The 12,628-nt window shown below is 41.2% G+C and overlaps 1 non-coding gene across 1 annotated transcript; it reads right to left on the reverse strand.

Annotated features, from left to right (window-relative positions):
* Positions 1–2,486: 2,486 nt before the first annotated feature.
* Positions 2,487–2,625, reverse strand: LOC120864940. Its single transcript, XR_005721281.1, has one exon.
* Positions 2,626–12,628: the final 10,003 nt, after the last annotated feature.

Genomic DNA, 12,628 nt, shown 5'->3' on the forward strand with positions numbered 1-12,628 from the left:
AAGCAACTAGAAGGTGTGGGATAAATATTTCTGAATAAATAGAAGACAGATATGGACATAGACAGAAAAACAGATCTAGATATAGATGGAGATGCAGATCTAGAAATACAGACATAGGTGTGTCAGGGTCAATGGCAAGCCAAGCAGATTTTTAATCAATGGCCTCTAACATAGGGTGACAAGAAAAGCCACAACACCTCCATGTGCATAATAATGTTCTGTTAGAGAAAACTCAGGTTTTAGTTTCAGGTTGACTCCCTATGGACATGGAAAGCTCTGCTGGGTAGAAGCAATGTTTGGCCAGAATGTTGAGCCAAAGGCATCTGCAGTTCAAGCCCCTGATGGGGAAACCGAGCCCAGAGAGAGGATGGGGTCACACTAACAACAGCAACTGATATCTGCAAAGCACTTTTTAGTGAGGAAGCATCTTCACTTCTTCTTTTCTCATCTGATCCTCACAACAATTCTTCTAGGCAAGTGGTGGTAATATTGGTAGCACTGTGTTATTTACAACTGCCAAAGTATGGGAGCAACCTAAGTGTCCACCAACAGATGAATGGATAAAGATGTGGTATGGGGACTTCCCTTGTGGCACAGTGGATAGAAATCTGCCTGCCAATGCAGGGGACACCGGTTTCATCCCTGGTTCAAGAAGATTCCACATGCCTTTGAGCAACTAAGCATGAGCACCACAACTACTGACGCCTGCTTGCCGAGAGCCTGTGCTCTGCAACAAGAGAAGCCACCACACTGAGAAGTTTGTGAAGTGCAATGAAAAGTAACCCCACTCGCTGCAACTAAAGAAACCCACACAAAGCAATGAAGACACAGCACAACCAAAAATAAAATTAATAAAAATTTTTTAAAGATGTGGTGTGTATATATATATATATATATTACTCAACCATAAAAAGATTTAAATTTTGCCATTTGTAGCAACATGGATGGACTTAGAGGGCACTATGCTAAGTGAAATAAATGAGACATATTACATGGTATCACTTATATCCAGATTCTAAAAAATGCAACAAACTAGTGAATAAAACAAAAAAGAAGCAGACTCACAGATAGAAAACAAACTAGTGGTTACCAGTTGAGAGAGGGAAGGGAGGAGGGACAATATAAGCATAGGGAGAAAAAAAGGGTTATTATGGGACTAGATGAAATCATGTGTTTGAAACACGAAAATTGTAAAGCAGTATAGAATTTAACAAATCCTTCATTCAATAAAAAATGCAATAAGATAAAATAAAAATACTGGTAACATTATAATTATACTGAAATATAATAATTAGCTTCCTGAACTGTATATTTTAAAATGGCTAGCTTGGTAAATTTTATGTTATGTGTATTTCACCACAACTAAAAATTTTTAAAATTATGTATGCGTGGCTCAGATGGTAAAGAATCTGCCTGCAAAGCAGGAGACCCAGGTTCAATCCCTGGATCGGGACGATCCCCTGGAGTGGGGAATGGCTACCCACTCCAGTATTCTTCCCTGGAGCATTCCATGGACAGAGGAGCCTGGCAGGCTACAGGCCATGGGGTTGCAAACAGTTGGACACGACTGAGTGATTAACACTAACACATACAACATTACTAGCCACAACTATATTTTGTGAATGAAGTCAATAAAGCTCAGAGAGGCTGTAACTTGTAAAACTCACACAGTAAGGAATGTGTGGGGAAGCCAATCTCATATTAGGGCTTTCTCTGGACCTTCTCTACGGGGAGAAGGAAACTTCACCTGACAAACAGGCCAAGAATCAAACCTCAAGCTACAAGATCATTGCCATTGCTCTGTTTTCCAAGGAAGCTTCTAATACACTTCATCCTGCACAGCTGTTCAAGCAGCTCTGCTGGAGAGACCTGCCTCTTGTGTGCTACTGTGCCGAGGGGTGGCTGATTCAATAGACAACAGCTCAGTACAGATTGTGTGTCGTTTACTCTCATTTTGTGACGATTAATTTGCTTGGGGACCAAGGGTGTTCAGTGGTTACATTAAGATGCAAAGAAAAATTAAACATTTATGCATCCTTTATCTCCTCATTTCAAGACAGATAAGTCCCATCAGAAGATATTTTCATTGACATTGTTTATCTGTTCCACTTGACTCCAAATTACACTTGAGAAAGAAGAACTAACACACCATGGTGTTTTTATACAGAAGCGGTGACTACAGGGGACCAGGTATTAAAGAGAAAATATCTAGCCTGAGATTCCACTGCAGCATAAACTTGGTGAGATATGACACAAAGAATCAGGCCCAAACATGCAGGAGCACAATGAAGTCTTGGAAAAAGCCACCTGGGCTGCTTGAGTCCCTGCTTAATATGCAGCACTGTGCAAGTTGGGTTTCATTTCCTGTGCCAGCTTTGCTCTCAAATATAAATCTCTGTGTTAAGAAGGCATCTGAGGGCTAATCAGAAGTTACAGTCATAGCATGGAACGTAGTACATCATAACTGTCTGCTTCTTTTTAAAAAAACTGCCCTTCGTGCCTTTAAGAGCCAGCCCTAGTCTTAGGACAGCTCTCCCAAACTAAGAGGGAGAATGCTGTGCATCCCGTCAGCCTCCCCTGTTAGAGTTGAGCACAAGGGAGGAGACAAGGCATAGGCCCATACAATTGCCTGTTTCCTGATACTCCTCCCACTCTCCCCCTTCACTCAGGTCACGCATCTCTTTCATACCAGCTACCTGGTCTTGATTTGATATTAGGCATCTCAAGGTAGGGTGGCATAAAAATTAACTTTGGAACCAAAGAGAGCCGCATTTGAATCTCAGCTCCATCACTTACTGTGTATATGAACTTGGAAAGTTACCTAACCTGATGGATCTTATTTTTTCAACTCATAAAAAGGGAATAACATTGTCTGTCTCCATAGGATTGTTGTGTGAATTAAGTGAGATATTTTGTGCAAAGCAGTGGGTACAATGCCTGGTGGCAGCAAGGGTTCAATAACTGGGCTACTAATGATGCCTGACTATACCTAACACTGTGTTAATCCCAGAGCACACTTTCAATATGCATTTATTAGCAGTTATCACACGGTCCTGAGAATAAGTGATCTCTTGGTTGGTTTTTATTCAGCATGAATTACGCTTTATTGAGCACATATTATGTATCTTAACTCATTGAATTCAGTCCAATCACTCTGTGGGCAGAGGGGTGCAGGCTGGTAGGGGAGGAACACACACCCAGGCAATCTGGCTCTGGCACCTGCCCTCTTAACCTCACTGTCTCTGCCCAGGAGAAGCTGCTACTTCTTTTGTAACCAGAAAAGCAAAATATTTTTTAAGCGATTTAAAACAGTAAATACACACTCGCTGAACCATTGTCAGCTCTCATCTGAATTTGTAAGAATCTGATGACTGAGAAACTGACACTTCTTTTAATTCAGATGAAAGTTATCAAGAGTCGGGTGTTAGGTACAAGGCAAGATGCTGTGGGAAATATTAATAGAAGAAATGATGTCTTCCCTTCAGGGCCTTTAGATTTGGAAGATGAGATATTATTGCCAGTAGCTGACATTCATTTAGTGTGTGCCGTGTGCCCACTGTGCTAAAGGCTTTCTCTCATTCAATCCTCATGACAAATTGATATAATAGGTATGATTAATACCTAAGAAGTGCAAATGAGGAAACCAAAGCCTTTAAATCTTAATAACTTGCTGGGGGTTCCAGGAAGAAAAGCCTGTACAGGCTAAATGCCACGTGGCTGCCACAGGCAATGATTCTCATCCATCTTTCTCTTCCCCACTGCCTTAAAAAGCAGGCCACCTGGTAAGTGCTTGAAACATTCCTGGCAAAGTGAATACCCACTTTTCAATAAACTCCCATTGCTAAATATCCATGCATTTACCAGACATTAAACTTTACATGCCCATGATTAGAGTTAGTAAGTTCTAAAGAACTTCACCTTTGGAGTTCATGGGCCTCTACCAGCATCTCCTCTCCCACCTTCACTTCAGCATTTGGAGATGGGCCTGAAATGGAGAGGACACTGCCACCTCCTGTTCTCACCTCCTAATTCTCAATTCCGAGATTTCTATTATACCTGATTTATGGCTCAACAGAGCTCATTCTAGCCCACAACCTTGAGCTTGTAAAATGCACAGGAGAAAATTTACTAATGACTGTGTTCGTCTTAATGCACTGTAGGGAATTTTTTAAGTGAAAAAGGCTCAAATAGTAGGGACACTTTAAACAGCCAATTATGAATAACAATTGTTTGATGGCCCAGCACCGTAGATCTTCCAGCTCATTCAGTTTTCATCTAATTAAATGTTTCATTTCCACGGGCAGCGTGCAGTACAAACTTGGGTCTGCTTTTGTTGCCAGGAGATAATCAATAAGAAAAATGTGGATGCATTTCAGCATTTATTAGCAGCTCAATTGGAAGTTGCTTTATTTTAATAACATCCTTGCCTTCATTCTGTTCAGGATAAATCGACAGTTTTGATGAATAAAAGACGACCGAAAACTAGTTTATGCTATCCCATTAAGAGTAAAAAAATCAGAGAATGAAAGGGAGCTGAGAAAGAAATTGAAAGACACATTAAAGATGCATTTTCTGTTACCAAGAAAAGGGAGAAACAAACAAAAATGCTTTCCATTCACTCTAAAAGACAATCAAACCTATCTGACTTCAGCTAGGTATCCCTCCTAAGACCAAGACAATAAACTGCCTCATTCTGAATCTTTCTACCACTTTTATTTGCAGATCATATTTAGTAATTCTTGGTTAACTTCCTTTGGAGCTGTAATATTGATGAGAAAGGGGAGAACCAGGTACAAAATGTCTTTTGTTCACCAGAAATAAACCCAAATGTCCAAAGCTCATATCCTTAAATAGTAGACAAGCTGGTAGAGTAGGATGCCTTAGAACAAACACACAAGGTCCACCATGGTGAGGCATTTACAAGAGGCTTCACACCTTGGTAAGTGGAATTTAAACTGATCTGTGGGCCAGAAGACCTCTCCTTGAAATCTCATGGGGTATAACCAACCGTCTACTGGACAAGCCATGTGAATTTCCCTCAGGCATCTCAAATATAACATCTAAAAATCTGAATGTTTTACCACACTGTGACGCCACTTCACAGTCATTAGGGTGAAGATTATTATTTAAGTTATTTAAGTTATGTAATTTAAATTATTTTTAAAAATTAATAAATAACAAGTGTTGGAAAGGAAGCGGAGAAATTGGAATCCTTGTGTACTGTGACACGTGCAAATGTGGAAAACAGTTTGGAGACTCCTCAGGCAACTGAAAACAGAACTACCATACAGCTCAGCAATTCCACTTCTGGGTATAAATCCAAAAGAAGTGAAAGCAGGGGCTTGAGCAGATACCTGTATAACCATGTTTGTAATTGCATTAAATAACAGGCAATAAACAGAGCTGAAAAATGGAAGCAACCCAAATGTCCATCAGTAAACATATGAATAAATAAAACATAGCATATATATACAGTGGAATATTATTCAGTTTTAAAAGGGAAATTCTGACATAAACTACAGCATGGATGAATCTGGTAGATACTATGCTGAGTGAAGTAAGCCAGTAAGCAAAGGATGAATACTATATGATCATATGAGGTACCAAGAGCAGTCAAATTCATAGACAGAAAGTAGAAGGCTAATGGTTGCCAGGAGCTGAGGGGGAGGAGAGAATAGGTAGTTAGTGTTGAATGGGTATATTCAGATGCGGAAAATGAGACAGTTCTGGAAATTTTTAGTGGTGATGGTGGCACAACAATGTGAATGTACTTAGTGCCACAGAAGTGTACAGTTTTAAATGGTTAAAATGGTAAATTTTATGAGATATATATATGTATATATTAGCTTCCCAGGTGGTGTTAGTAGTAAAGAACCCATCTGCCAATGCAGGGGACAGAGGAGATGAGGGTTCAATCCCTGGTTTGAGTACATATACATACATACATAGGTACATACGTACATGGGCTTCCCCGGTGGCTCAGAAGGGAAAGCGCCTGCCTGCAATGTGGGAGACCCAGGTTCGATCAGGTAGATCCCCTGGAGGAGGGGATGGCAACCCACTCCAGTATTCCTGCCTGGAGAATCCCATGGACTGAGAAGCCTACCAGGCGCAAAGAGTCGGACACAACTGAGCGACTTCATTTTCACATTCGTACATACAAGGTGGTGCTAGTGGTAAAGAACCTGCCTGCCAGCGCAGGAGATATTAGAGACATGAGTTCTGTCCCTGGGTCAGGAAGATCCCCTGGAGGAGGGGATGGCAACCCACTCCAGTATTCCTGCCTGGAGAATCCCATGGACAGAGGAGCCTGACGAGCTATAGTTCATAGGGGCACACAGAGTGGGACACAACTGAAGTAACTTAGCATAATGTGTGTGTGTGTGTGTGTTTGTGTGTACCCTGCCATGATTAAAAAACAAAACAAAACTGAGTATTGTAACTCCCAGACATAGCTGTCCTCTCTGATATTTCCCACCTGAACATGCTGTGCATCCATTCACCCAGCTTGCTCTAGCCAAAGAGCTGGGAATCTGGTATCTTCCCTCTCCTACCTGGTGTCCCTGTATTAGCTCAGGACCCACCTGCTCCGGGCAATTCCCCACCAGCAGCTAGACCTAAACTGGGTCCTGCCACCCCTCGGCTTCAAGCTTCCCCTTGCACTCAGAATCCAATATGCACTCCTCTCTCTGAAGCCAGCTGACCTCACCAAAATCTTGTGCCACATTCTCCCTCCCTCTGTACTTCCATGCTTCTCCTCACACTCTGTACTTCCAGTAGTTCCTCAGACTAACTAGGTTTCATCCTTTGCCTAGAACAGTCTCACCTCATCCTTTGCAAGCCAAACACTCCTCCGATTTGAGGCCTCAGCATAAATGGAACTTTCTCGAGGGCTCTTCACAGAGGGACAGTGCAGAAACAGTGCCTCTGCTCTCCCGTTGAGTGCTCTTTTCTTAGCCCCTGGCACTTTCTGCATGTCTCTATTTGTATATCTCTCACTACCCAGGAGACAGTTAGATGCCAGAGGTTAGCAGCCAAGCCTGCCTTGAACCATAATCCCAGTACTTACTGCAATGCCTGGTGCATAGTAGATATGTATTTGTTGATGAGTAAATAAAGGAATGCATGCTCTTTTAAATCACCCAAAAAACAGTAAGCATAAACCCTGCCTTTAACCCAAAAAGCCTCCACCCTTTACTTTCTTAGACACCCAGACAGGCCTTTGTACAGTGCCCTGAAACACTGGGAGTCCCACCTCCACTATCTCACATACCCGCTCATAACCATTGGCGTTGGACATTTGCTCCCAATGGCACTCTTGCAAAAGGGCCTCGCTTTTCTCAAGATGTTGATGAGATGCCTGTCATAGGCAGGTAACTGCTCGAGCTGTTCCCTGCAATGATATAAGTCCACTGACAAGCCTCAAACTGTTTCCGTACTTGGTTTTCAATGGCATGCTGCCTGCTGTATTAGTGAGCAAATTCCTTGAAACAACATGAGATCGGCAATACTGATGGAAGATAAAATCAGGTCTGTGGCCGCCAAGCACCCCAGAAAGGTCCTGATTCCTTACCTCAGCAGTAATGCTGAAGCCAGCGGCTCCCCGGCCGTTCCTCCTGCCTTTGGCAAGCCGTCTTCCCCTAGGTAACACTCCAACAAACAGTAACTTGGGTAATGACCAATGCTACAGTGATTATTATTGTTATCATGGACTCTATTTTATTCTCACTTAATTAGTAATTATTTTAAATTACATGGCTGAAGAGCTGCTACAATGGGTGTTTCCTGGCAGTCAGGGGCTAATTCTCCATCATTGCAAAAATATGGGCTATTTTCAGTTCAGCTGTTAAGACAGTGTAGTGATGAGCACCTCTCATTGCCATATGGTGTAGTCTAAACCTAGTGTCTCTTCACAACAATGCTTTCACTTCTATTACCATTAGAAATAAATGTGTAAAGACAGCTTTTTCTCTAAACCGAGCTCCCTGCCAGCAGGGCCCCAAGTATCCTTTGGAGGAAACCAAACAACCTACAGCACAGATCAGTGCCAGTTCCTTCCTGTGCTCCCCTCAGGGACCCTCAAGCTCACAGCTGATATTTAACTGTCCATAAAGAGCAGAGACATTACTTTGCCGACTAAGGTTCGTCTAGTCAAGGCTATGGTTTTTCCTGTGGTCATGTATGGATGTGAGAGTTGGACTGTGAAGAAGGCTGAGTGCCAAAGAATTGATGCTTTTGAACTGTGGTGTTGGAGAAGACTCTTGAGAGTCCCTTGGACTGCAAGGAGATCCAACCAGTCCATTCTGAAGATCAGCCCTGGGATTTCTTTGGAAGGAATGATGCTGAAGCTGAAACTCCAGTACTTTGGCCACCTGATGTGAAGAGTTGACTCATTGGAAAAGACTTTGATGCTGGGAGGGACTGGGGGCAGGAGGAGAAGGGGACGACAGAGGATGAGATGGCTGGATGGCATCACTGACTCGATGGACGTGAGTCTGAGTGAACTCCGGGAGTTGGTGATGGACAGGGAGGCCTGGCATGTTGCGATTCATGGGGTCGCAAAGAGTCGGACATGACTGAGCGAATGAACTGAACTGAAAACACACTCGTCTTCTATTGGACTCACAAATCTGGTAGCAAACCAGGAATGAAATCTCAAACCTGCGGGGCTTGCCAGTGGTGGAAGTATGTGAAGTCACTTGGTAACACCCTGCTTTTGCATTTTTGACATTAAGGAGTGGCTTTATTTCTACAGATAAATAAGCTCTCCTCAAATCACTGAACCCAGGGAAATAATAAGATGAGCCCGGAAATATCTTTTCATGTCATAAAGTTATCAAACAACGATGAAGAATTTCAAAAGGACACAGGAAGCAACCTGCAATGGCTTCTACTAGCCAGATCTGGGACATTTTGAGCATGAAATACTGATAGCAACAGACTAGGATACAGTGAATAAAGAACTCATAAATCTATACTAACAGAAATAAAGGAGAAGAGGAACTTCTTTATCGTAAGTAATAAATGCAAAAGGAATGATGATGGTTATTAGAAAATTACCACTTACTAACCTTCATAGTAACCTTTCAACCAAAAAATATCAAAGATGCTAAACTCCAGTCAGTGAGAGATTGGTGAGGAAAGAGCTACTTACATAGTCTCAAATAGTGATGATGGTTATTAGAAAATTACCACTTACTAACCTTCATAGTAACCTTTCAACCAAAAAAATATCAAAGATGCTAAACTCCAGTGAGTGAGAGATTGGTGAGGAAAGAACTACTTACATAGTCTCAAAGTATCTCCTTCTAAGATACTTAATAATTGCAAAGAGACTTTACAATAATTTTACAGTAGATTCACCTGGCAGTCAGCAGCACAATAAAGTGAATCAAAGTTAAAAATACCAATAACCAAATAGACATCACTTGCCACCTTGTGGAGTGTGATTAAAAAAAAAGAAAAGCATCTGTGACATTCCAGTCAAAACATACAATCTGAGTCCAAGTACAAATTGAAGGAGACTCTACAAAATGACTGGCTTATAATCTTCAACCATGTCCACATCACAAAACGTAGAACTCCCATGTGAGCCAGTAATTCCACTTCTGTATAAATACTCAAGAGCAGTGAAAGCAGGGCCTTGAACAGATATGTGTACACTCTCATTCATTGCAGCAATATTCACAATAACCAAAAGGTAAAGCAACCCAAGTGTCCACTGATGGGTGAATAAGGAAAACATGATATATTCATACAATGGAATATTGTTCAGCCTGGAAAAGGAAATTCTGACACATGCTATAGTATGGATGAATCTTGAAGACATTATGCTAAATTAAATAAACCAACCACAAAAAGACAAAGAGTATGATTCTTATATGAGGTACTTAGAGTGCCCAGATTCATAGAGAAAGTAGAATGGTGGTTGCTTGCCAGGGGCTGGGAGGGAGAAACGGGGAGTGAATGTTCAGAGGATACAGAGTTTCAGAGGAAGAAGATAAAAAATTCTGGAGATGGATGGTGGTGATGCTTGCCTAACAATGTAAGTGTACCTAATGCCACAAAAATGTATACTTAAAATAGTTAAAATGGTTAAGCTTTGTGTTATATATATTTCACCACAAATATAAAAGAATTCAAGCTTTGGAGTCAAACCTGGGTTTAAGGAGTAGGAGGAGATGAGTTCAGTACATAGTTCTGACGGCAATGATAGTTTCATAGGTCTGTATATGTACTTATCTCCAAACACCTTGTTTTATACATTAAATATCCACAGCTTTTATATGTCGGTCATAGCTCAATAAAGTGGGGGGTTTTGTTGTTGCTATTTGTTTTTAATTTGGCTGTGCCATGAATGGCTTGTGGGATCTTAGTTCCCTGACTAGGGATTGAACCTGGGTCCCAGCAGTGGAAGTGCTGAGTCCTAACCACTGGACTGCCAGAAAATCCCCATTCAAGTGGTTTGGGGAAGAAAAAAACAAAAACCTGGGTTCAAATTCTGACTCTGCTACTTACTACGTGACCCTTAAGAAAATTATTTAATTTCTTTGAATCTCAGGCTTCTCATTTATAAAATGGGAGACAATATTCAAGTCCACGAGATAAAATTGTTATAAGGCAGAAAACAATATTAAACATTTAGCATGATGCCTGGCATGTATCAGGCATTGGGTTAATATTAGCAAGAGGATAAATGCCACCAGACATGAGATAACATGCTGCATGTGTTTAGAGAACCAATGCCACTTTGTGAAGTTGAAATATGTCTGCTGAGCAACAGTGCTAGAATGAAAAGCAGGTCTTTTATGCCAAGATGAAGAGTTTACACTTTGTCCTGAAGCCTGTGAGGAGTCACTGGAGGCTTGTAAGCAGTGGAGGGAGATATTAGAGAAGAAGGGAAAGAGGGCAGAGGCAAGTGTATATTTCACTTGGTCATGGGCTTTCTCCTCTCCATCAACACATACCACCACTGGCTTCAGGGAAAACAAACCATTAAGGGAAATGCCACGTTTAACACTCTCACTTTGCAGTTAGCACCTTAACAGAACAGGGAACTTGGATAGAAAGAAGTAACTAGCCTGCTAAAGACTGTTTTGCCTTTACCTCCCACTTGAATCACTGGGTGGAGGGTACACTGGCCTCCCGTGCTTCTGACTTAGCCAGGGCTTCCCACTGCCTTCTCCATCTGTCCCTTAACCCATGCCAAGCTTCCTTTGGCCCCGTAACATCTGTCATGAGCAGAGCTGGGTCAGAAGCATCTTGCTCGGGTTACAACCTGCACATCAAGGATGGCCTGTGGCATATAACCTCATCTCGCTTCAACTTTTTAATGTGGTCACATTTTCACCACTGTCACTAAATGTCATCTAAACAGGCGCACTCTTATTGACTTTTCTATTTATAAGGCTTAAGCTTCTACGTGAAGCTCAAGGTAATGAAAGTAACCAAAAGCATACATTTCTCCTGGGTAAGCTGCGCTTTTCACCTGCTTCTGCTCAGTACCCTAAATGAGATTTTTATTTAATTTTACTGTTTTTTCCCCTGATTACCTAATAATAAACATTCCATCAAGAAAATGTCAAAAATATAGAAAGTACAAAAGGAAAAATAAAAACCACCTATAATCTTTTCATCCAGCTATAATACTGTTAAAAATACTGGTATACATCCTTCTAGGGTTTTCTTGCCCTAGTTTTTTCTATCTATGCATATTATTATACTTTTAAAAATTACTTATGTTGTATACAATGAAAAATTTACATTTTAAGTAACACCTAGTAACTAGTCAACACTTCACATTGTATGTCATTAATAGCATACTTTGAACCTTACCCCTGTCATTCAAAACTGTGTTCTAATGACTCCACAGTATACCATCATTTGTGTATCAGAGCCCTGACCTCCACAGTCCAAGTTGTTGCCTGCACAAGCAGTAGGCCTGGTGTGGGGTGGGGTCTCCTGGAATAGAAGACGACTTTCTTCTAAGTCACACAATGGTGCCATTTTAGCTAGAAAATGCCCAAGCACACAAAGGGAACATAACCTAGCCAGTTTCCTGTCACTGGAATGTTTTAGGTCATTTCCAATTTTCTTTATGTGAATATATTTGTGCCTATATTATGAAAACATTAACATATGTTAATAAAAACAGTTTTTGAGGCTCTTTTTACTGCTGCTGTACTTTTACCAAGTGCTTCAGTGTTCTTTTCTCTACAGTTTCCCAATTCTAGATGTTTCCATTCTAATACTGGGCAATCAGATATGTGACAAGTGCACACTTTCAACGTGCAACTATTTGATTACTAGGGAGAATTATTTTCAGAAGTACTTCTTCTCTTAAAAACCCGCTATTCATATTCCTTGCCCGTTTTTCTATTGGAGTATTGGTCTCATTGATTTTGGGGGCTCTTTGTATTTCAGGAATGCTAACCCTTTATCTGCCATATTTATTTTTAAATTTTACTTATTTGACTGCTCTGAGTCTTTGTTGTGGTGTGTGAATTCTCAGTTGTGGCATGTGGGATCCAGTTCCCTGACTAGGGATCAAACCGGGGCCCCTTGCACTTGGGAGTGCACAGCTTTAGGCACCAGACCACCAGGGAAGTCTGTCATGTATTTTTTAAAT

Source organism: Oryx dammah, unplaced genomic scaffold (assembly GCF_014754425.2).
Source record: "Oryx dammah isolate SB20612 unplaced genomic scaffold, SCBI_Odam_1.1 HiC_scaffold_5, whole genome shotgun sequence".
In the NCBI taxonomy this organism is placed as follows: Eukaryota; Metazoa; Chordata; class Mammalia; order Artiodactyla; family Bovidae; genus Oryx; species Oryx dammah.